The sequence below is a fragment of the Bactrocera oleae genome, chromosome 4 (assembly GCF_042242935.1).
Source record: "Bactrocera oleae isolate idBacOlea1 chromosome 4, idBacOlea1, whole genome shotgun sequence".
NCBI classification, from domain to species: Eukaryota; Metazoa; Arthropoda; class Insecta; order Diptera; family Tephritidae; genus Bactrocera; species Bactrocera oleae.
The window spans coordinates 58,812,771-58,835,289 of NC_091538.1; the positions used below are offsets into that span (position 1 = coordinate 58,812,771).

At 33.2% G+C, this 22,519-nt stretch overlaps 1 protein-coding gene across 3 annotated transcripts in view; it reads right to left on the bottom strand.

Moving 5' to 3' along the window:
- Rgk1 (Rad, Gem/Kir family member 1) overlaps positions 1-22,519 on the bottom strand; it is a 160,424-nt gene that overhangs the window by 91,113 nt on the left and 46,792 nt on the right. The window contains exon 1 of one of the 3 annotated variants that reach the window (XM_036362981.2): positions 21,046-21,217. The exons of 1 other annotated variant lie outside the window; for it this stretch is intronic. The gene's annotated coding sequence lies outside the window, so the exon portion shown is untranslated. Of the gene's footprint in view, positions 1-21,045; positions 21,218-22,519 lie in introns of those variants that run through there. One more of the 3 variants, XM_036362984.2, reaches the window with a different exon arrangement.

The following is a 22,519-nucleotide window of genomic DNA, read 5'->3' on the forward strand; positions in this document are numbered from 1 at the left end:
GCGCCCATACGAAACTTTAAAAGCAAGAGTTCATTGACATGCACTCCTAAGCGGAGACCAATGCATGGAAATAGGCGCAGCAAAATACATAAAATTCTTACTAAATTCTCGCACAACAACGCCCACAGTATATTCGGCTTTAATTTAAGTTTCTTTCATGCACACTTGTCACACTGTCACATTCACTTTCGCTTTCAACGTCTGCACCGTTGATGGCAGCGTCAGCGTCGTCGGCGCTGCATTGGCAAATGCGCTCATAATTTTCACTTTCAAAAGTCGAAAATTGTTTTTGTTTTTGCTTTGTTGTTGTTGTTGTTGTGTAGTTGGTTGTTTTATGTGCACCGCGCGCTGAGTACCGAGCACACTTGCAGTGGGAAAATGCGCATTTATTTTTATGCGCCGACAAGCTATTTTCAGACACACCACGGCGACAAAGCCATTAAGCGGTGCATTTGTGCGTTGCATTGTCGCCACAAAATCACGAAAATTTCTATTAAAAATAAATCTTGTGCATACTTCTATTTCTACACACATTAAAGTAAATGCGTTTTTAGTGGTGTGAATGACGCAAATGCGTGCGAGTCGTCACGTTGCGTATACGCCATGGTGGCTGTTGGGCCAAGTGGTAGAGACGTGGTGCAGACACAAGCTTTTTGTTAGTCGCCGAAAACTGAAAATCAAAGCAAATGCACTTAGCATGCCAACGCCCACATTGCAGCAAATATGAATTTGTAGTTAAGTTACCTCAATATAGCCAAACACACACACACATACACATCCATGCATATCGTGGCAGGATAAATGGAAGGCAGCGCGCCAACTATAAATAAAACTGCAACTATTTCGGTGAAAGCGAAATGAAATTTCTTTCAAAATATTTTTATCTGCACAACAAAGCATGGAGTGTCGGCAGCCAACTACAGCAACAAAAACAATACGTAACGAAAATTAATGCGATGTTCCATCAGTTTTGACCGCAGCCGGCAGAGTTCAGTGATATGCTGCAGTATTTATTTAAATGCAGCTAATTGCGCTCGAATAGCTTTGCGTTGTAATTGTTAGTGGCGCAGCGGTGGCGCGCAGCAAAGGCGGTGGCCACTCAGCGTTGACCGCAGTGGCCACAATTGCCGCATGGGCCAAAGCCGCATCAGTTGCGCACATCACTGCAATTTATTTTGGCTGGATAGACTTTAGTGATGGTTTTTGTTTTTAATGTATTTTGTTTTATTTTGGTTTGGTTGCTCTTCTGTTTCATGGAATCATTTTTCTATTTTTGTTGTAGGGCAACATGCGTCCTGTGCATTTTCATGCAATTTGATAAACTAATTTAAAATTTTCAAATTTATGCATTGAAATTTACTTTGCTCAGTTCCCTTTTTCATTTTGCTCTGGAGGGCTTAAAAGTAAGATGCATGTAATAACAAAACTTATTTTAATTTAAACACAGTCTTGTTTTAAATAATGTTGAGGTAAGAAGTTGTGTTGGAGATAAGTTGGTATATTGTGAGTTCATCTCCTGGCTATAGAATCTCAACAAAAAAAAAACAATTATTTTTGTTCAAAATATATATTAATACGCCATGAAGAATTGGATAAAACAAAGTTCTGTGCGCGTTTTGTTTTACATGAATTAAATGAAGACCAAAAAACGTGAACTGAGTTTATGATGAAAAAACCAAAACCAATGACTATATTCTATTTCCAAAACTGGAAACCAATATGAAAGGATCATTTTATGATGATATCGCAGCCATTTAAGAAGCCGTAACCGAAGTGCTGAAGAACATTGCTATAAGCGATATAAAAAAATATATGCATACGCTGGTTGATCGTTCCTAACGTTGTATTAAGTCTAATGGATTTTGAAATAATAATAACTTTCAAAGACATTATATGTGCTGCTGGTGCCTTCAGCAGATTATTATTAATGGTTTCAATGGAGTCATGGCGCGTTCTCTGAAGGCGCTATTTCAGTGTTGAAAACAGAGAAAAGTCACAACGAGCCAAATCTGGCTAATACGGTAGTTAAACGATGACTCTCTTTTCGTGTTTTGCCAAAAAGTCAGTCACAATCATTGACAAGTCTTATACCTAAAACATTAACCAAAATATCTTGAGTCGATCTGTAGGAGATGTTGACATCCTCAGCAGATGCCAACACGATGATTTTCAAGCACTATTTCTTTAACATTTCCGAGCATTGTCCATTATAAATACTTGTGTTCGTGATAAAGTAGATTTCACAAAACATTCATGCAACATTTAGAACGATTCCGTGATTCCATTGAAAATACAAAACTTCAAGCACATTAATAATTAAATTTTTGTTCATGATAGAAGTCGCCAGGTATACTTTTCGCGTCACTGCCAGCCGTCAAGCATATATCAATTAACATATAAAGATCTAATTGCAAATAAACACAAAAAAAGATAAAATAAAAAATAAAAAAATAATTTTAGCGACCAGGGTTAACATGCAGTTACAAATATTTTTTACAAATTAACAGTCGGACCATGTTACAAGTTTAATAATCCAGAACTTACTTTTTGTACTTTTGTATTTTTGTTTTTACTAACACAACTTAAAGTTGACGATAATCTCTAAGATTCTACCTAAGAAAGCAGTATATTGAGCTTTATATCCCTCATCCACATTTATTTATCTTTAAATACATTTTATAGAATTTTTGATTTTTAAAAACTATTATTTCAATAGCTTTCTATTCATTTATAAATATCTCTAATAACCGAAGCACTTTTCAGGTTTTCTAACTATGTTTCCTATTTCTATCCAATAAGATATGTTTTTGATAAAAAACTAGAAATATAGAAACTCAGAATATTGCTCGCCATTATCTTAGAAAATTCTAGTTAGCACTTATTCTTATGACTACGGTATAACCTTCAAAAGTCACACGTATAAATTTCACATGATCGTAAAGGAATTCCTTCGAGATATCTGGTAGCCTTAAGATATCATAGGAGCATGTTGAACAAATGTATCATTTATGAAATATTGGATCGCGAGAGCTCCCAATCGACCGAGACATGGTGAGTCTCAAATAAAAAAACGATGGAAATTTCCACAACTTTTTCCTTTTTTGTTGATACGGAGCATTAAATGCTCGTAATCTGGTCCCAAACAAAAGTTCCTAATTCTCATAACAGAAGAGAATGCTTGCTAAAAAGGAATAGCTGGAACTGAGACTTACATATTTATTTTATTATTATTTTGAAGCAAAATGCCAATTATACTAAAAAGTAGTATCGATAAATGAACAGATCGCTAGTATCTCTAATTCGTCCCCGATGGCAACCATGTTGAATTATAAAACTGAAATTTCTCAAAACAATGTGCTTTCTTTAAAACTATACGAAGTCGAAGATTTTTTGAAAATGGGACTGCAACATCAAATGAGAAGATAAGTGACTTGGTTACGGTAAAAAGTATATCCTGCTCTTCTTGATATCGTTGAAACTTAGGACATAAAATTTAAAATTAAGGTCCTAATAAAAAATATTATAGTCTTACTAATATGCTCCTTAAACTTGTCCGAAGCCTTTGCTCTTTCTACTGAATACAGAATGAGACAGTGCATGAGTTATGAGCTTGTTATGCAAGATGTCCTATTCTCCGAAATAAATTCAATATATCTCTTAGCTTCGAAGACTTGTGTAATATAATTTTACGGGATTATTGTCTTAATCACTGTATCTATACCTTCAAGCACTTAAAGAGCCAATATTTATTGGTTTAAGGCAAAACTCACACTATTCAAAAACTAGTAGCTTTAACATAGAATATATTTTGCTACAGGTCACCTTGACAATTCCTTTTCATCTCAATTAAAAACTAATTTCTTAATTTACTTTCAAAGTCAGCGAAAAGTCAATCAAAGTTCGCACGTACCAACCATCGCATCTAAATTGCCACGAAAATGCGACGCTTAACAACACTGCATGCCAACAAACATTTGATCTAATCAAAAGCGAGCGTTGAATGCACAACAATTGCGGTTCTGTGCGCAACACTTTAGCAGCAAACTTACTTAATTAAGAGAATTTATATGCAAGTATGCAAGTATGGTATATAGAGTATTGTTCGAATGCTAATAAGCAACAGAAAGACAATAGAGTGTTTGCAGAAGCAACAACTTGAGCAACAAAACGTAATAATTAACTTGAAATTTTGTGCCACAAACTTTCGGCAAAACAGTTAAATTGCATACTTCCCGTAGTTTGGCAACAGATGCATAACAATTGCATAATATAAAATATACTGTTAACATTTTGGAACTTTATATAAACTGAACGAAATTGAGGAAAATATTTGCGGCGTCAAATTGCGCACAATTTGAGGGAATTCCAAGGGTTGGAAAAGCACAACATCTACTTGAATTCTCGTTTGCCATTTCAAACAAAACTGTTGGAGAGAAAAATTGCAGTAAAAAATTGTTAGAATTTTGCTTGCTTTAAATATATTGTACTAAATTAAAAATTTCCAGATTCACTTAAATATTTATCTGCAATATTTTTTAAATGATAAATATTACTGTGCTGTGTACAGTTACAATGCCACTTCCCGTTATGATTCATACAATTGCGTGGTGTTTTTGCAATCTATGGACTCTTGCATATGAGTCAACAGGCTGAAAATGGTAGATGCACTTAGCCCAAAGACATGCACTAACTACATGCGAGGACGACCCGATAACTACAGCGCCACTAACGCAAGGAACTTTAGTGCAATACTACATACTATTGGACTGCTGCTGCTTAAATTTCAATTGCTTCGGACTCGTAGTTTTGTCTTGAACCACGATGGGCTTGCTAACTCCGGAAATGAAGCGCAACCTTGTGATCACTTCACAGCAGTGTTTGACGTTGCTTAAGCGAAATCTGTATGAGCTTTTGCTTCGAGGCAGTTGACGAGATTTGGCTATTCAAGTCATACCGTAGTTCAAGGTACAATAGACGAAGAACCTACTCTGAAGAAGGCGAAGACAGTCTTATCGACCGGAAGGTTAATGCCTTCGATTTCTGTGATTCCGAAAATGTGAATCGACTACCTGTTGGAGGGAAAAATGGGGCGCTTCTACTATGTGTAATAAGTGGATATGGTTGACGTCTGATTGTGGAAAAATTTACTCCAGTTTGCGGTGAAAAGAATTTTCTCCACTACGACAACGAACCGAATCAGACGTTCGCCATTGCCACGGACGAATTGGTCGAACTAGGACCTATTTCTACACCATATTATTTTCTTTTCAGATTTGAAAATGTACTCGTCGGCCAGAAACTTGATTCGAATAAGGAGGCCTCCTTTACAAACATCTCTAGAAAACATATTTCTGAGATGAGTTAAGGAAATTTAAACACCGCTTGGTTAAGTCTATCGAGCTAAAATGAGTCTATATTAAGATATATATAGCAATTTTTTTTTTTGTATACCAAGCGCTTATCGGACCGCCCTCATCCGTGGAAAACACTGCATTCGTCCACAGGCATGAAGACATGCATGTGCGCGTCTGCTTTCTTAATAAATGCACTTACTTGCAGTGTAATTATGGTGTGGTTATTCGTAAATCCCCCTTAAATATTACTTTAAATCAAATATTTGTTTATTTATTCCTCAACCTAGATTTAGTTGTCTGTTTATTTTTCTGTCGATTAATCACTGCCAAGCTGTCGCGCTTAAATACTCGCCACATACCAATTTATACACAAACATACATATGTATATAATTTTTTCTTCTTGCAATATTAACTCATGGCGTTGACGCCGCAGGCATTTTACTCGCTGGTTGTCTGCCTGGCTGGGTGGGCGGCAGCGCTGGGTGGTGGGTGTGTTCATTGTTGAAACGCAGCACTTTTTGTGCCTTGCTCTGTGTCTAGCTTTTATTGTGCGAATTCTCAGGTAAATATATATACATATGTAAATCGGTTTGTATTTTGCAAAAGATTGTAGAGATTTAATTCTACTTACAAACGCCAGTCATTGTCGCTGGCGGCATAATGCGGCGAAAGCATTTTTAATGGCTGATTACTTATGCGATTTTCTGATTTACTTATAAATACCTATACAATATAAATTTGTAGGTATATATTTACACACCCAAGTGCAATTATGAAAATGTGTAAAAATAAGTTTTATTTATTCGATACGCGTGTTTGCTCAGACACTTTGTTTTTATACACTTATTGCCACACCAATAAAGTACAGCATATTCAAGCAAATATATATATGTATATATATAGTACTTGGCCGTATTCACACCTTTGTTGCTTTTTTGTGCCAACAATACTCTGTTGTATCATTATCATAACGTGAATGCATAAAGAATCCTGTGAAATGCCACACGCTTGTGTAATTTCTTCCGCCGCAATGAATTTTATTGAGCGTGTCACTTAATTTACAAGCTTTTTTATAGTAAATCTATTATATTAGCGCATTATGAAATTGTTATTAAAATATTCATAAGGGATTTTAAACATTTAAAATTTAAAATATATTCAACACTCGTTGAAAAACTAAAACTAGGTTACTAAAGTGACGTCATTGTGAATCAATAATATAATATAAATGTGTTGTGAGAAACAGTATGTGAGAGCGACTTTCTCTTCCTTAGAAAGTAGTCATAAATCCTGAACTACTAATTAAAAACGAAATTTGAAAAATGCCAATGGAGCAGAGCTTAATTTCGGCGAAAAGCATCCTTAAACATTGTCAAAAAGAATAGAATTGCATGCAGCCAGAAATATAGCGTATTTCAGCCAAAATTTTTAGATAAAAGTTGTGATCAAATTGCGCCCAATTTCAATACCAATTCTTCTCTTCAAATTATGACCAACCTACAAACTTACCATAGATTCATTTATTATAAATTTTTTTTATCTATAGAAAAGTTTTAAAATCCAACGAGGGACCAAAGATTATTTTCAGTTTATAGGTACTGTGTTTTCATATCAAAACCGGGATCGATACAACTAATTTTTGGAGAGACGTTGCCATAGACTGGCATCTTTAGTTCTGGATTTTTTTTTAATATACTTTAAATACAGTTCCAACATATCATGAGCAATGTATTTAAAGCTTACCCTTTAAAAAAGTTCAAATCACAAATGAACCTTTCTGTTTTGACACCCGCTATCACAATTTAGTTTTTTGCCATACCAGCCTATTTGGTTGTGTTGGGATCGGCATGGAATCATCTACTAAGAGCTGTTTTATTCCGATCAAAAGGAGAGTGTTTGTGTTTTTGATCAAAAGGAGAGTGTTTGTGTTTCATCAGGACAATGCCAGACAACACGCATCGATAGTTACTCGCCGTAAGCTCCAGGCGCTTGATTGGAAGGATCTTATCCATCCCCTAATAGTCTGACTAATAGTATGCCTATTAGAGCGGGTTGATAAGCAGGGAGCCAAAAATGAAAAAAAAAACTCAAATGAAATGTTCTACGGATCATTCTGAACAATTTTGCCTCAGTGAATATGGATATAAAATCGGTTTCGAGCAAGCGTTTTTTAAGGCGAAGTTTATCTTTTAGAGATTATAAAAATTTCGTTGGCAGTGTTTGAGATATCCCAATGAAATTTAATGCATAGGTGCATTTTGCTATTTTATTAGTCATTTGTTGAAATCGGCCAGATCGGGCAACTTTATTACATATCTCCCATACAACCGATTATTCAAATTTTTTCAGAGAACGTAATATTTAAGAACTGTCAACTCATATAGACTTTACAATGACAGTGAAAATATAGAAAATCGGACAACTATAACATGTACATATCTTCCATATCAATGGAATGGTATGAAACGGTTATATGAATAGATTTTAGTAATATTTTTATTAAAGTATATACTTGTACCTAGGCCAAGGTAAGCAAAACATTTCAAGATGGTGGCGATCCAGATTTCCTTTTTAATACAAAAGACATTGTGTAACTGTTATTGGAAGATTTTGATGATATACTTATAATGCTTTTCAGGGCATGAAGTGGATGGAATGGCTCTCATAGAGGAGACAATTTACTAATTTTATATATTATATATAAAAAAAGCTATGCAACAAAAGTCATACTTGTTTCACAAACCTAAAAGGAACTGTGCTGAGCTTCTCACGTGAATCTAAAAAATTTAACTTCGGTTGCACCGAACCTTTAATACCCTTCACAAAAATAAATATTCCAGAACTTGATTCTGATCGGTGAGTTGTATGGCAGATATATGATATATTGGTCCGATAACGGTTATTGCTTCATATACCTAAGTGTGAAAAAAATGCTTTTATGAATGAATTTGCCGAATACTCAGGGAAAATAATTCGTTTGTGACCAACTAGTTTTCCTTATACATATTCTAAAAAAGTAACTCCTGATGTGCTTTGCATTTTTTTTTTGGTTTTTCTCGGTATAGTGGTGTGACAAGGTACAGAGAAGAACGTTTGGTGCGCGAATCATATCAGGAAATGGGCTAGTCAATAGGTCAGTTAGAGTCAACTCTATTAGATCACTTTCTGGGTAGATATTAAAATGCTGTGCAAATATATTAATAAATCGCAATGGAATAAAAAAATTTTGTATTGCGGAATATAGTAAAAAAATAATTAAAATTATTGCAAACTTTTTATTCACTCAAATGAATAATGTACAATGTATTCACATTTTCGTACACATACTTCTGGACACACCTTATAAAAAGTTGTTTTTGCATTTTTAAAAAACCAACCAACGTGAATTGAGTATTGAATTTTTAACGCCCTACCACGAATACTGTAATCAAAGATTTTACTGTCTACATCGCACTGCCATCAGTTTAAGCTGTTTACCGATAGATTAGTGGCGTGCATATTTCTTCGCTAACACCTTATTTCCTTTGCTTACGCCTTCGCGGCCACGAAGACAAATATTGTCACGCACGCAAACAAACACTCATGTATTTATATATGTATATTATGTACACGAATAAGCTTGCTTCCGTTAAGGTGTCGAAATGATTCATTGAATTTTGGGTAATTCCTGGAAGGCAGCAGACAATATAGAAAAAATGAAATAAAAATGTCAGCCTAGCATTAGACAACTTAGTAATCGAACTGCGATGTCATACGCTAATAATAGCGTTAGCGTGTGGCCATTTATTTGGCTTTGACGTCACAGTGCTGTGCTGTACTGTGGCACTTAAGAGCAAAAAGTAGCAACAGTTTACTTAAGCATTTAAATGTCAAAGCAGCGATTTTGGTTCTGCTTTTTGTCTGCTTAAATTTATTTTATTTCTGCTTTGTGTTTGCTTGGTTTCGTTACTACAAAATTTTATCACTTTTTTATGCATATCTTTTCTTCATATGATTGAATGAATAATAATAAAATTTTCTAAATGCAAGAGAACGTGGAGTATTTTTTCAGTATAGATCGTACTCAAAAGTAAGTTTGATATTTGGAGCAGGAAGCTTGGAGATAAATTTTCACAATTTATAAACTTTTTTATTTTTTAGGTCTTTATATTATATTATCATTATTGAATTATATTGAGCATAAATGTCAGATAAATGTATTTACTGCGGCTGGTTTGACAGCTATCGCTCTAGAAAATTATTTTTCTCTAAATATATATATAATAATACGCTACCTGGCAGAAATTTGACAATAGCTCACATCTTATCGTTAAACCCAAAATGTTGGTATTTGTACACAAATGCGATTATTTACATATACCTATGTGCTTCAATTTTCGAATAAGAAAAATAAGTAGATCTGCTTACTACTTATATACGATATTCATACAATAAATATTTATTTGAAGCAAATGTACGAGTATGAAACATATAATTTTTTTTTTTTGCATCACCATTATTATTTGCATAAAACTTAAGCGTGCCCCTTTTTTTCTCTTGAAAGTAAGCATCGTATAGATTCTTCTGGTTATTTGAGGTACTATTTCACATATCATACGTGAGCTGTAAAGACATTGACCTATGAACTTAAGAACGTTTCTTTAATCAAAATATGACTTTATTAATATTTTTTGTCAAAGAAGAAATGTGAGTGCATATGAGTAAGAGAAATAAAGAGGGCCAAATCTGGTGACAGGACAATATTTCATTGCGTATTTCTTTCAATATGTTTCATTTTAAGCAAAAATAGCTTTCAACCTATTCATTCCCGAAAAACAATTGGATGAAATCGCCATGAAAATTTGATAATATTTCAGCTTAAGTTAGCAGTTTAATATGGTAGAATACATGTATGATATATATATTTGAATGTATATGTCTACATCCATTGCTATTATTGTATGCTACTATATAGATTCGGGAAATAATATTATAATACCTCAATATATGTATACTCGTATATACAGCCTTGGCAACAAAAAATATCATGAAATTTTTAATGGCAGAAACATGTGACATTAAATTATATTATAGATATGCGTTAATGAATATTAATTTAATAGAAGATAGAATATATAATATTACCAGCATTTTTATTGGCCTCTTAAAAGCACACACTTTTGAAACTCATAAAAGATATAAAAGAGAAGGGTCAAGAAATTCGAAATTAAATTTTTAAAATATCGTGCGTTAAAAAAGTAAATGTATGCCAAAAATTTTCTTGACGAATGTTATTTGTATTCTGTGACAGGCGAAGCAGCGATTTGTAAATGGTAAGGTTGAATGCAGTGAACACGTCCCGAAGGGGCTACGGGCGAAATGTCAAAAACTTTGCAGAGATATATTGTAAAGCTGTCAAATTAGATTTAACGATATAACCAACACTTTAAAGATATCAAAGGAATATATTAAACAAATTGTTTATGAAAATTTAGGTGTGTGGAAGTTCTGTGGAAACTGAGTGTTCTGCGTTCACTGTATTCTGCGGACCTGTTACCAGCGGTTTCTTCCAGCATTAGCACCTCAAGGGGGTATTCTAGTGTGGAATTTTAAAACAATCGATTTTTTTCTATAATTTAAAAAAGAGAAGAATTTTTGAAAATTTATATTATTTTCGGAGATATAGACATTTTACTGACCGGCTTCCAAACTGATACGGCTGGGTCTAATCGAAAAAAAGACTTTAACCGAAACTTTAAATTCGTTTTTCTCAGACCAGACTTCTTCAATACGATACCCACGATTTCTCGTGTTCTACTGAACCGATTTACTTGAAATTTTTAGAGAATCCTCTTTCGAGTATAAAGAAGTCTCACCTCCAAATTAAAATCGCCATTTTGTCAACAAATTTTTTTTTACTTATCGCTAATTCATACAGTTTCGACCTCATTGTAGATTGGTTATTTTTGTGTTTTTCATTTCAGATGACTAGGAGGCCAGATGACCAGCTTTTTAAATTTTTAACTTTATTTTTTTTTTTTTTTTCTGTACTCTTGTACCATTAATAAATAACTGATAAAAAAAATCGATAGTAAAAATATTGATTGCCTTCTTTTTACGACAAATAAAAATTACCTAAAATTCATGTCCCTAGACTAGAATACCCCCTTAAGGAAATGATCGCTAGAGAGAAATTACCGAGACAGGCTTCTATTGTTGAAGGAAATAGGCAATCGTGCTATAAAAATATTAATGGCAATTTTGACGATCGCTATCGGAATTTTGTCAAAAAAGTTCGCCAACCTTATTATCATATGGACAACCGAGATTCAACAGCAAGTGCTTCGAAGATCTCTGTTTGTGGATATATTACTATTTTTAGAATTAACGGTTTAATGCAAAATTGAGTTAATATGGAGAACTTTACTTGAATGTTTTATCGATTGCAAAAAAAACTAGAAAACCCCCTCATAGGTGCATTTCTTATACCATTAAAGGGTATAAAGAGATTTTTAATTTGGTTTTGATAGGTCAGTTTGTATGGTCGGTTCTATCAAATAAGCAGTTTTTTGGGGAGAAAGGATTATATTAAAAATTTCAGATCGATATCTCAAAAACTAAGGGATCATTTCACACAGACAAACAGACAGAGAGACGGACATGGCTAAATCGACTCAGTTTTTCACTCTGATGATATATATATATACTTTATAGGGTCTCCGACGTTTCCTTCGGGGTGTTACAAACTTCATGGAAAAATTAATATACCGTGCTCAGGTTATAATGTCGCTTTATTGAGAAGGTTATTAAACATTTCCTCTTTTGAAGATTTGCCGACCAAACCATAAAAGAGATTAGATATTAATCTGTGGTGAAGAGCTATAATATTTATATATTTTAAAGTTTGCTTATCTATTTTGATGATGATGCCTTTGAATTTTTAATTCTTAGAATGTTTTGCTAATTACTTGAATTTTAGCCGCAAATAATAAAATATTTGTTTACTGTAAATTTTGCTTTCTGTGTTATTTCAATTTCTGCGCAGTTTGCTTTGGTTATTTACAGAAATTAACACTTTTACGATTACGATTTACAAAATCGAGTGCCATAAATCGCGAATTACCCCACAAATTTTGTTTGCAAATTCAAAAATTCGAAAATTTTCGGCAAATATTAAAAAATTTACACCTTCGTGCAAACAAAATACCATACATTTGCACTTGCCAATTTGATTAGCGGTATCAACGGTAAATTTACACACTGACTACCAGCTGGAAAATGTGGTTCAATTCATTTAACATATGGAACCACGCCCACAATTTGCTGAACTGCCATTTTGCAGGCAAAAATTTTCGTAATATTTGATCAACGTAAGTGCGTGAAAAGGTAAATGCTAATAATGTTGGGCGGAAGTGCACACACACGTTGACCACGTGAAAATATTGCCCAAAATGGTGGAGAGGCGTATTTGCAGCAATTTATGGAAATGATAGAGGATAAGACATTTATTTATCATTGCACGCGATGGAATATTTTCAACAATCAGTGAAATATGCATATTTGAATAAACAAAAGCGAAAGTGACAGTGGATTGTTTTTGTAAACGTGAAAGGCACATTCAGCGAACCCAGTCACTTGACGAGCCCTCTCGTGCACGGCGTGTGCAAATACGTAAGCGGAAGCAGCGGTGAGCTTTGGATACTTGATATATGAAATATATATAGTATGTATTTAATATGTCAACCGTAAGCTGTGTATTTATATATACAACAAAGCATTAAAAATACTTTCATGAAGATTTTTTTATTATTTGTTGCCAAACGCTTTATTTTAAACGTTAAGAAATATATGTACACATATTAGGGTGGGTAAAAAAAATCGATTATTTTAATAAAATTAAGATATAATTTTGTTTTTCATGAATTTTATAACATAAAATTACTATAATGCTTTTAGTAACTTCAATTTTCTATAAATAAAAAATAGTAAAATCAAAAAAAAAAAATAGTAAAGTCAAATAGTAGTTATCGAGGTATGCATTTTTCTTACCGATAATACGGAAGAAATAGGAAACTGAAAAACGGAGCATATTCCTATTAGTTTTTTCGAGGTGTCTACTAATCAATTCATCAGAGTACAAAATGAAAAAAAAACATGGAAAAAACGTTAAATTCACAAATATAAAAGTTTCCATACAATCTTGATTTTTATCGGTCAGTTTGTATCGTAGCTATATGGTATAGTAGACCGAACTGAACAATTTCTTTGAAGATTATACCGTTAATCCAGGCAATAATCCATGCCAAATTTCGTAAAGATATCTCGTCAGATCATACAAGAACTAAATTGGGATCGATCAGTTTGTATGGTAGCTATAGTGGTCCAATATCGACGTTTCAGACACATGAGCAGCTTCTTGGAGAGAAACGTATGTGTGCAAAATTTCAAATCGATATCTCAAAAACTACGAGACTAGTTTGCTTATATGCAGACAGGCGCATAGACAGACGGACATGACTAAATCGACTCAGCTCATCATGCTGAACGTGTATGCATATATTATAGGGTTTGCGACCTTTCTATTAATATAAAGAACTCATACTTGGATAGAATTTATTTTTCAATTTTCAGCGTATAAAGTGAAAAAAATAAACGATTTTTTTTACTCACCCTTATATTTATATATATTTATGTATAGTAGGCGCATTCAAGATTTTGTTATGCTTATCTTTTGTAAAGTTACTTATAAGTATACATTTGTTCGAATTTTATTGTGTTTAACGAAATATTTATTTATTTTTTCACTTCTACAAATTGAATTAATGTGGTCAAAGGCGCTTAATATCTTATTTTCGGTTATTTTTGCATGGTGACATATGTCAAATATATATGTATGCATACACATTCTCATGTGTGTGCAAATTTATATTTAGACAAGTGGAAAATTCGCGCAATTTTTTATTGTACAAAAATAAATAAATAAAACGATTTGCTGAATGTAAGCAATGAGCATGACCGACTACTCACACATACAAACATGCATATAAAAATATATAAATTATATATGTAATATTAAAAAGTAATTTTGTCAACGAAGTATTAAAATTCTTTCCCCACTAGGCTATGAACCGTCCAAAAAGGCGTTTTTCTCCTACACACCCATTCTTCTCGGCGACTTCCGCTTTCGTGCGGCTTGCCGTTTCAATTTAAATAAATAATGCTGAAGCTTAATACTTAATAACATTAAATATTTATTACAAGCACATTTGAAAAATCCAAATATTATAGGAATATGCTCACACATAAACTAGAACTTGCTTTCAAAATTATTTGTGTGCTTGCAAATAAAAAACCATTTATATAATATTTGCTTTGCTAAAGTCCTTGCCCATGGCAACGAGCTCAATAAAAAGACTTCTGTGTTGTCAAACAACATGTGGTTTATAATTTTCATTCCTACGAATTAGCAGTTTATTGAAACTGTTTTTGCCTTAATTAAATGCACTGGTTGATTGTAAGGTCAAGCTAACAAATAGTTGCAACAGAATTTTGTGGAAACGCAAGCATTTACACATAATTCATAGATAAACAAGTCAAAGCAAATAGGATGTTAGTATTTAACAATATTAGTCTATTTAAATAATTAAAATAAACATTGCCAATAAAAGTATTCAATTTGGATTAATTTTTGCTGACATTGTGTGCTTCTTTTGGTATGCTGGCCTTAAATGGTAAAATGTTTGTGGAAAGAGCTTGTTTGTTTTTAGGTGTGAGATTATTATTATTGATGTAATTGTATTATATATTTAAATAGTAAGCAGACAATATTGATCAATTTAGTTTTCCTAATTTTTTTAGTACAATATCTTGTTTGACACACAGGTGGTGGTGACGAGATTGTAGAAAAGTTCTCTTATGCAAGATATCTCTCCGTCTCTGTTAACGACAACAATATTGTAAAAGTGTATATATTTTATAGGGTCTGGTGGCAAACTTAATATACCCTGTTCTGGGTGTAATGATAATGTTAGCAAAAGAGTTATCAGAGCTTGACTACACGATTTCAAAATCAAGTCAACTCACCAAATTTGTGAGATAAATAAGTAACTTCTTGCATAAGGAATTACCAGCAGTAGCACAAAAGAAAAGGCATATATCTAAGAAGATACTGTGACAATGTTAAGTCGATCATTGTAGCCGTTTCGGAGTAATTTTCTTCACCGACTTGGCCATTCACAATTTTATAGCACTTGTTTGCTTTGTTATATTATTTCTTGGATCCATAGTGCAATTTTAAGCTTTAGCTATTTCACAACAGCTTTGAGACTTTAAAGCTAGCTGGGGAATTAGTTTAGATTACGTTTTTAGATAACGTCAATTCACATGATCTCTTCTACTCCGACTTATTTTGTATTAAAAGCATAAAATCACACAGGAAATTGACCACAACGCCGAGGGCACACTGCGGAAATATATATACATACATATATATATACAACTGAGGACACATACATATGTGTACACAAGTAACTTGTTGCTGTGACAAACGACTGAGGAAAGTGTTATTGGCGAAAATTGTATGGAGAATACTGTCAGCATTAAATACAATTCCCAATAGCATTTTGCGGTGAAATGGCCAACTGAGAGTGCAAAATACACACTTTATGCGCGCGTGTACATATATACATGTGTATGTGCGTGTGTGCATATATGCCACATAGCGTGAGTAGAACATGACAGTTAAAGGGAGCAATTTGGCGCACCCTTTCAGCACAACTGTTCCGTGTTTTCTCTGTTCTGCTTGGCGCATTCTGCAGCGCCTTTCATCAGGCTGGAATGCCTTGGAGGCAGCATAGCGGTACTGTTGATTGTTAACTGCCGCCTGCCAACTAGCAGTTGACATTTGCAACCAATTGTGCCGCAACAATTGCCAGTCGCTCAAAAGCGTTAATTGATATGTGGTTGTATTGTACTTAGTTTGGTTATTGTTGGCGCACGCAGCTGCCACAACGACAGCACCGCCAGCCGGTAAACAAATGGCTGAACACGAGGCGAGACCAAGTGTCACAGCATGTTTTCGTTGCCCTCAATTCGTTGGCTCTTCGTTTGTGAAATTATTTTTAATTTATTTACTTGTTAATTTTAATTTTTTTGGTGATTTTCTTGTTTTCGCTTTTCTTTAAGAAAATTTTATTATACACTGAACTTGTCTGTCTGTTCGTCTCTCTGGCTGTGCATATGCCTACTCAACTTTTGAGATATCGATCTGAAGTTTTGCACATGCTCTGTTCTCCATACAAGGCTACTCAATTGTCGGATCCGCCACCTTCGGACCACCGTAAAATATAGTTGCCATATAAAGTGATTAGTCAGTCCTCCAGCCCTCGTATGGCATGGATTATTGTACAAAGCAACGCTACAATCTTCGAACAAATTGTTCAGATAAGATTTCAACAACATATAGTTGACATACAAGCTAGCTGATCAAAATCAAGTTCTTGTATGGAAAATTTTGTATTTGTGAAGGGTATTATAGCTTCGGTGCAGCCGAAGTTTATGTTTTCTCTTGTTTCTTGTCATACTCCGCTGTCTACGAATTCGATAACAATTACAGCAAGTCTATTTGCTTACGTGTTTACCAATTGCTTCGCAGGAAATTTTTCTTGGTGAATTTATAATGAGCGCTTTTATTGTTTCGTGTTTCTTTTATTTGGCCGCCACTTAATTCAGTGCTGCGCATAATTTACTGTTAACAGATACCTACACACATGTATATATGTATGTAAATACTCATCACTACACTCCTTTGTTGTCTTTAATTCAAGTATTATTCAGTATTTCTTCGTTTTCAGCTGTGATATCTTTACATACAAACAAACATAACTTACTTTAACTTCTTTTCTTGTTTTCATTCCTTTGCAATTACTTTGTTACTGTCATTGGACTGTCAGTCAAGTATTTCATGTAGTTGTAAAATGTTTGTGGGAAATAACTTCCACGAATTACAGAAGGTTTGTCTAGCATATGGATCTAATATGCTAGACAATTCCATTAAATTGATTTACTTGCGATTATTCTTGTAACGCCATTAATTTTTTTGACACTGGAAATTAAAAACACTACTACTAATAGCCAGGGTAGATAATTTTTACAAACACAGAAATTCATAGTAGATTGAAACCCTTCGGAAACGAAAGAAAAAATAATAAACATTAAGAGAAAAATAATTTACGGACGTAAGAAGGTAAGTGTGCAGCAAATGTCATGAAGGAAACATTTTTTTTGTACAAGATAAATATAAAAAACCCAAAAACTTGGTTACTTGGAATTTTCACATAACTTTGGAGGTTATGTGAAAAAAAAGTTATATGCAAAACTTTCATTACCTACAACATTGCCATATAACGTTTATCTATAAGACTCGTAATTTTGTCGAAAGTCGAGATAAACCGTTTCTAAGCCTTAAAAATTCAATCACGCCCCTCTTCTTCCTTTTCCCGAGCACAGATCGTCTGTAAATTATTTTTCCTTTAATGTTTGTTATAATAATATATAATAGAATATACAAATTGAATGTACTTTTATAAATAAGAATGTCCGAACGTGAGTCGGAAGCTACAAATTACAATACAATGTAGGTAAAGGAAAATACTCTGAATTTTACTAGAAATCAATATAATACACAAAGTTTTAAGCGACTTAAGAGGTTATATTTACTTGCAAGTCAGAAAAAAATCATTACCTGACAAAAATATCTGAGAAGGTAGTTTAAAGTCAGTGCAGCCGCTTTGAACAGACTCTGAAAAGAGAGTTTCGAAACAAACCCGTTTTGGTAGCCGATTTAGGTTGTCTATTTAGAGTTGTAGAACTTTTATGTTAAATAATACAGATAGGGAAATCTTTATGTTATGCTGATTGGATAAGTTTCGCTAGAGTTTCGCACGAATGAAAACAGTGTTCAATTTAGTAAAAATTTTGCTTGCATAGTCGACTCAAATGTTGTTTTCCAACTGGTTACTAATGCTTCATGTATTGGATGTCACCTTACTGCTGGAACTATTCAGTCCGTACATAATTAAAAAATAAGATGGAGGATGAATAAGTCACTATAAAATGGACGCAAGCACGCATGAGGCTGAAGAGTCTCTTTAGAATTGTATATAAATGATTATTTACTTTTTTCCTTCCCCGTTAAAACACAACTGCTCTGTGAAGTTTTCATAAACATCGCTAAATTTGGAAATACATTTTACAACGTTTAAACACTGTTTCAATATAACCTATTACGAAAACCAAAAAACACCCTTTATGTAAACGAGGTACTGACACTTTAATCGCTCTAGCCAACATCAGTATTATCACAGCTAATCTTACCAAAAATAATCTTTTTCAAACGTAGTACCTTCGCAGTAAAACAGTGTGAAATTGTGGAATCAAAACCGGTCAGCGTTGTTTTTACAAAACAGCAACACAAATAAATTAAATCATTATAATGCTACAACGACAAGGTTTTAACCGAATGTCCTTAATATTTTTAATATTATTATCATCAACAAAATTCAAGCAATAACAACCAAATATACTGAGCATGGACATATTTATGCTAATGAACATTATGTAGGTATATTATTAATGGAAACTCGCAAAATTTTTTATTTACCAGTTGCTCTCTCATCCGTTTAAGCGTCTGTTTGTACGTCTGTAATTTTTCTTGGAAGTCTTAATTGAAATCAACAAAGCGTGGAAAATTAACACACCAACAAGTCTGTCAAAATTTTAAAGGAACACCTACATATTTTGACAGATGTGAAAGAAATAGGCTAAATTCAGAGAATACAGTACAAACAAGTTATTAAGTTGGAGCAATTTGCAACAGAGTAAACTGGGTGCCAGACAAAAACCATTAAATATTTAATCAGCAAGTCAAATAACGAAAAATGCATTTATTATTATTATTATTTTAAGTAATAATATTATTTTAGAAATTAAATTTAAAAAAAGCAAAAATGTTAACTTCGGCTGCACCGAAGTTATAATACCCAGGTGCATTTTTTATAGCATAAAAGTGTATAAAAAGATATTTAAGCGCTCAGTTGTATAACAGCTATATATTATAGTTATCCGATGTGAATAACTTCTTTCGAGATTGTAGGGATGCTTTTAATAATAATCGATGCCAAATTTCGTGAGGATATCTTATCAAATAAAAAAATTTCCATCCACGGACTTGAGTTTGATCGGTCTGTTTGAATGGCAACTATTATATATACTTTAGGCGTCCGATTGCGGCGGTTCCGAAAAATAAGCAGCTTCTTGGGGAGAAAAATATGTGAGCAAATTTTCAGATTGATATCTCAAAAACTGAGAAACTAGTTCGCGTATATACAAACAAACGGCTATTTCTAAATCGATTCAGCACGTCACACTGATCGTTTAAGTAACTGACGTTATAATGTTAATGGAGGAGGCTGGAATTACTGCAGCAATGGAGGACGTTTTTAGCGCTGTTGAAATTCGAAAAGGAATACCCTTAAAATTCAAAATAATTGATAGAGAAACTCTTTTTTTTTAATTCCCAAAGATCACACACATGTCCATGTTATTAAACCTCCGGAGGAATTTAATAGTAATTATGCATTAATTTGTCATTCGCTTATATAAAGAAACATAATCTACAAGCAAGAAGATAAAAAGCATTTTCAAACTGTATACTCTGCCGATAGAGTTTCACTAGGTGTGACATAAAATCACTTTATAGAATAACACGCTGTATGTTCTTCTTAAAATAGAGACCAAGTCATTGGTTCATCTTACCATGTCAAGGATAGCACACTATTTTATTGTTGCTTGTTATCCAAAAATATCTACAAACAGAAGTGAATAAACCCAATGGTACTACCTCAAGGACACGCTGGCATAAACAAGTCATGTATGTAGTTGATGCTATGTAAAATTATATGCGTCAATATTATTGCTAAATGTCCTACATTTGTGTTTCTTGAAGCTTTATAAATGAGTTTTATGATTTTCAGTTCCATTTTTCGACAAGCGATGTAATGTAAGAATGTAGTGTATACATACCTACAAGCACTGCAACGATTCTACGCGCAATATACACAAATATGTTTGTTGGTTTTTCTTGTTTATTGGACTTTTGGTGTCACCCAGATATCAGTCGCACACCATGTTTAACATTTTGTAAACATTGTTATGCAGTTAATTTTAATTTAATTTTTAATTTAACTTATGTAACTTTACATTTTTAATTGCAAAAGCAAGCGATATTAATCATTTTATAGGCGATTCCATGAAAGCGGACAGCAATGCAACCAAGCAGTTGCGGAGCGTTTAATGCCGTGTGAGAGAAGGCGGCTGGGTGTGGACTGTATGTGGGGAATATTGGTTGAGTAATGTGGCTCTGTGCTACTTTTTCGCCGACATTGACTAATTGCAATAATATTTGGTAAATCTTTAGCCATATTTTACAATTGTGTTTTAAACGAATTGCTTTTGGTATGTACATATTGTGTGTCCACACTTCAATTTCAGAACATTTTATTTTTTTTGTGCCACCTGTTTTTTTTTTTTTTAATTTTTTTTAAGAGCTGATTTATTGCATTTATATCTTTGTGTAATACTATTGAAAGCGGGTTTCTTTATAATTTTAAACTTATAATATTAATATTATAATATTGAAAGCTATGCGCATACCTTATTAGCTGGCGGGAGTGCTCAATAGCACGAATTAGCATGAAATACAGACACACTCGACGAATAAATATCAAAAATTACAAACATATTAATAGGACACAGTAAAATTATTGATTATTACAGCAAATTTAACACCTAATGCCTTTTGATTAAATTTAACACAAGTTTAATTTAAAATTTTGCCACTTCACTGCATCTTATTTGTTTACCTACATCAGCTGATGTATGTAGAGGTGCATTCACACAGCAATTAGGGATGTTGCTAATGTTTGCTAGTACAGTAAAATAAATGGTCAGAAGAGAATTTGGAATATACATATATATATAATCTTAAATTGGATAACATAATAAAAATTTCTAATATTTTTTTTATTAGTACTTAAAACTACTATAAAATGTTCCTATAAAGTGCACTATTCAATCGTGCTAAAGAAGAAATATGTAATAATTGATCGAATTAAAATAAGACAAGCCATAAAAAATGAGAGAGTTTATGATTTTGAGGCATTATTTTGTAAATAAAATATTGAAAATTGTAACAATGATATTTTACGATTTAAGATTGAAATTTGACCTCGAACAACTATTGAACTAGTCGAGTTTGTTCAAATGCATTAAACATCCAAATATTCATTCCAAAAGTAAGCATCCGAAAGAGGATACGGTTCACTAGAAGATATCGTAGCACCTGTGAAGGTTATTATAGCATCGGAGCAGCCGAATTTAATATATTTTCTGGTTTTTCGTCCTTTCGGACGATATTTCCACGGTATCTAGGGAATACTTGTAGATTAAGGAATAAGTAAATGTAATTAATGATTTTTTTCCACATATATAATTTGGATTTTCAACGAGCTTTTTGTTGAGTTCTAAGAACAGGAAGCACTCGCTATGGACTGAATCCGGAGATTATTGTGGATGAGTAACAAGTTGAAGGTCATTTTATGCAATTTAATCCTTACTGTCATTGATTTTTGGCTCGATAGATCTATCTAATCTGAATTTTTGCGACTCCCACTTGGAGCAGAGATTTACCGATTCCAAAACTTTCATGAAAATTATGTCCTAAACATTCCTTTACTATATCTAGAGTGTAAATTATTCCGATAGTTTTCATTTGACGGGCATGCAAACACATTTTGTGGATTTTTGGATGACTTTGTTTGTAACAAATTAAATCCACAAAACTTGGGTTCGAGAGGTATAAAATGTATAAAAGTGTGTTTGAAAGGTTAGATATGAGTACAAGAACTATGGAGTTAATTCTAGTGACGCTCTCTCACAGATACTTAGAGACTGACGACTGCTACATTACGAAAAAAATTTGGGCTCAAGTTCAAGAAGAATAATTTTTAATCTACCAGACATTCTAAAATGTTAAAAGAGTATGCCGATCATGTGCGATGACCATGAGAGAGATGAACGTACTTATGGAAGAGAAAGAACAAAACTTTCGTCTAATGACGATACCTGA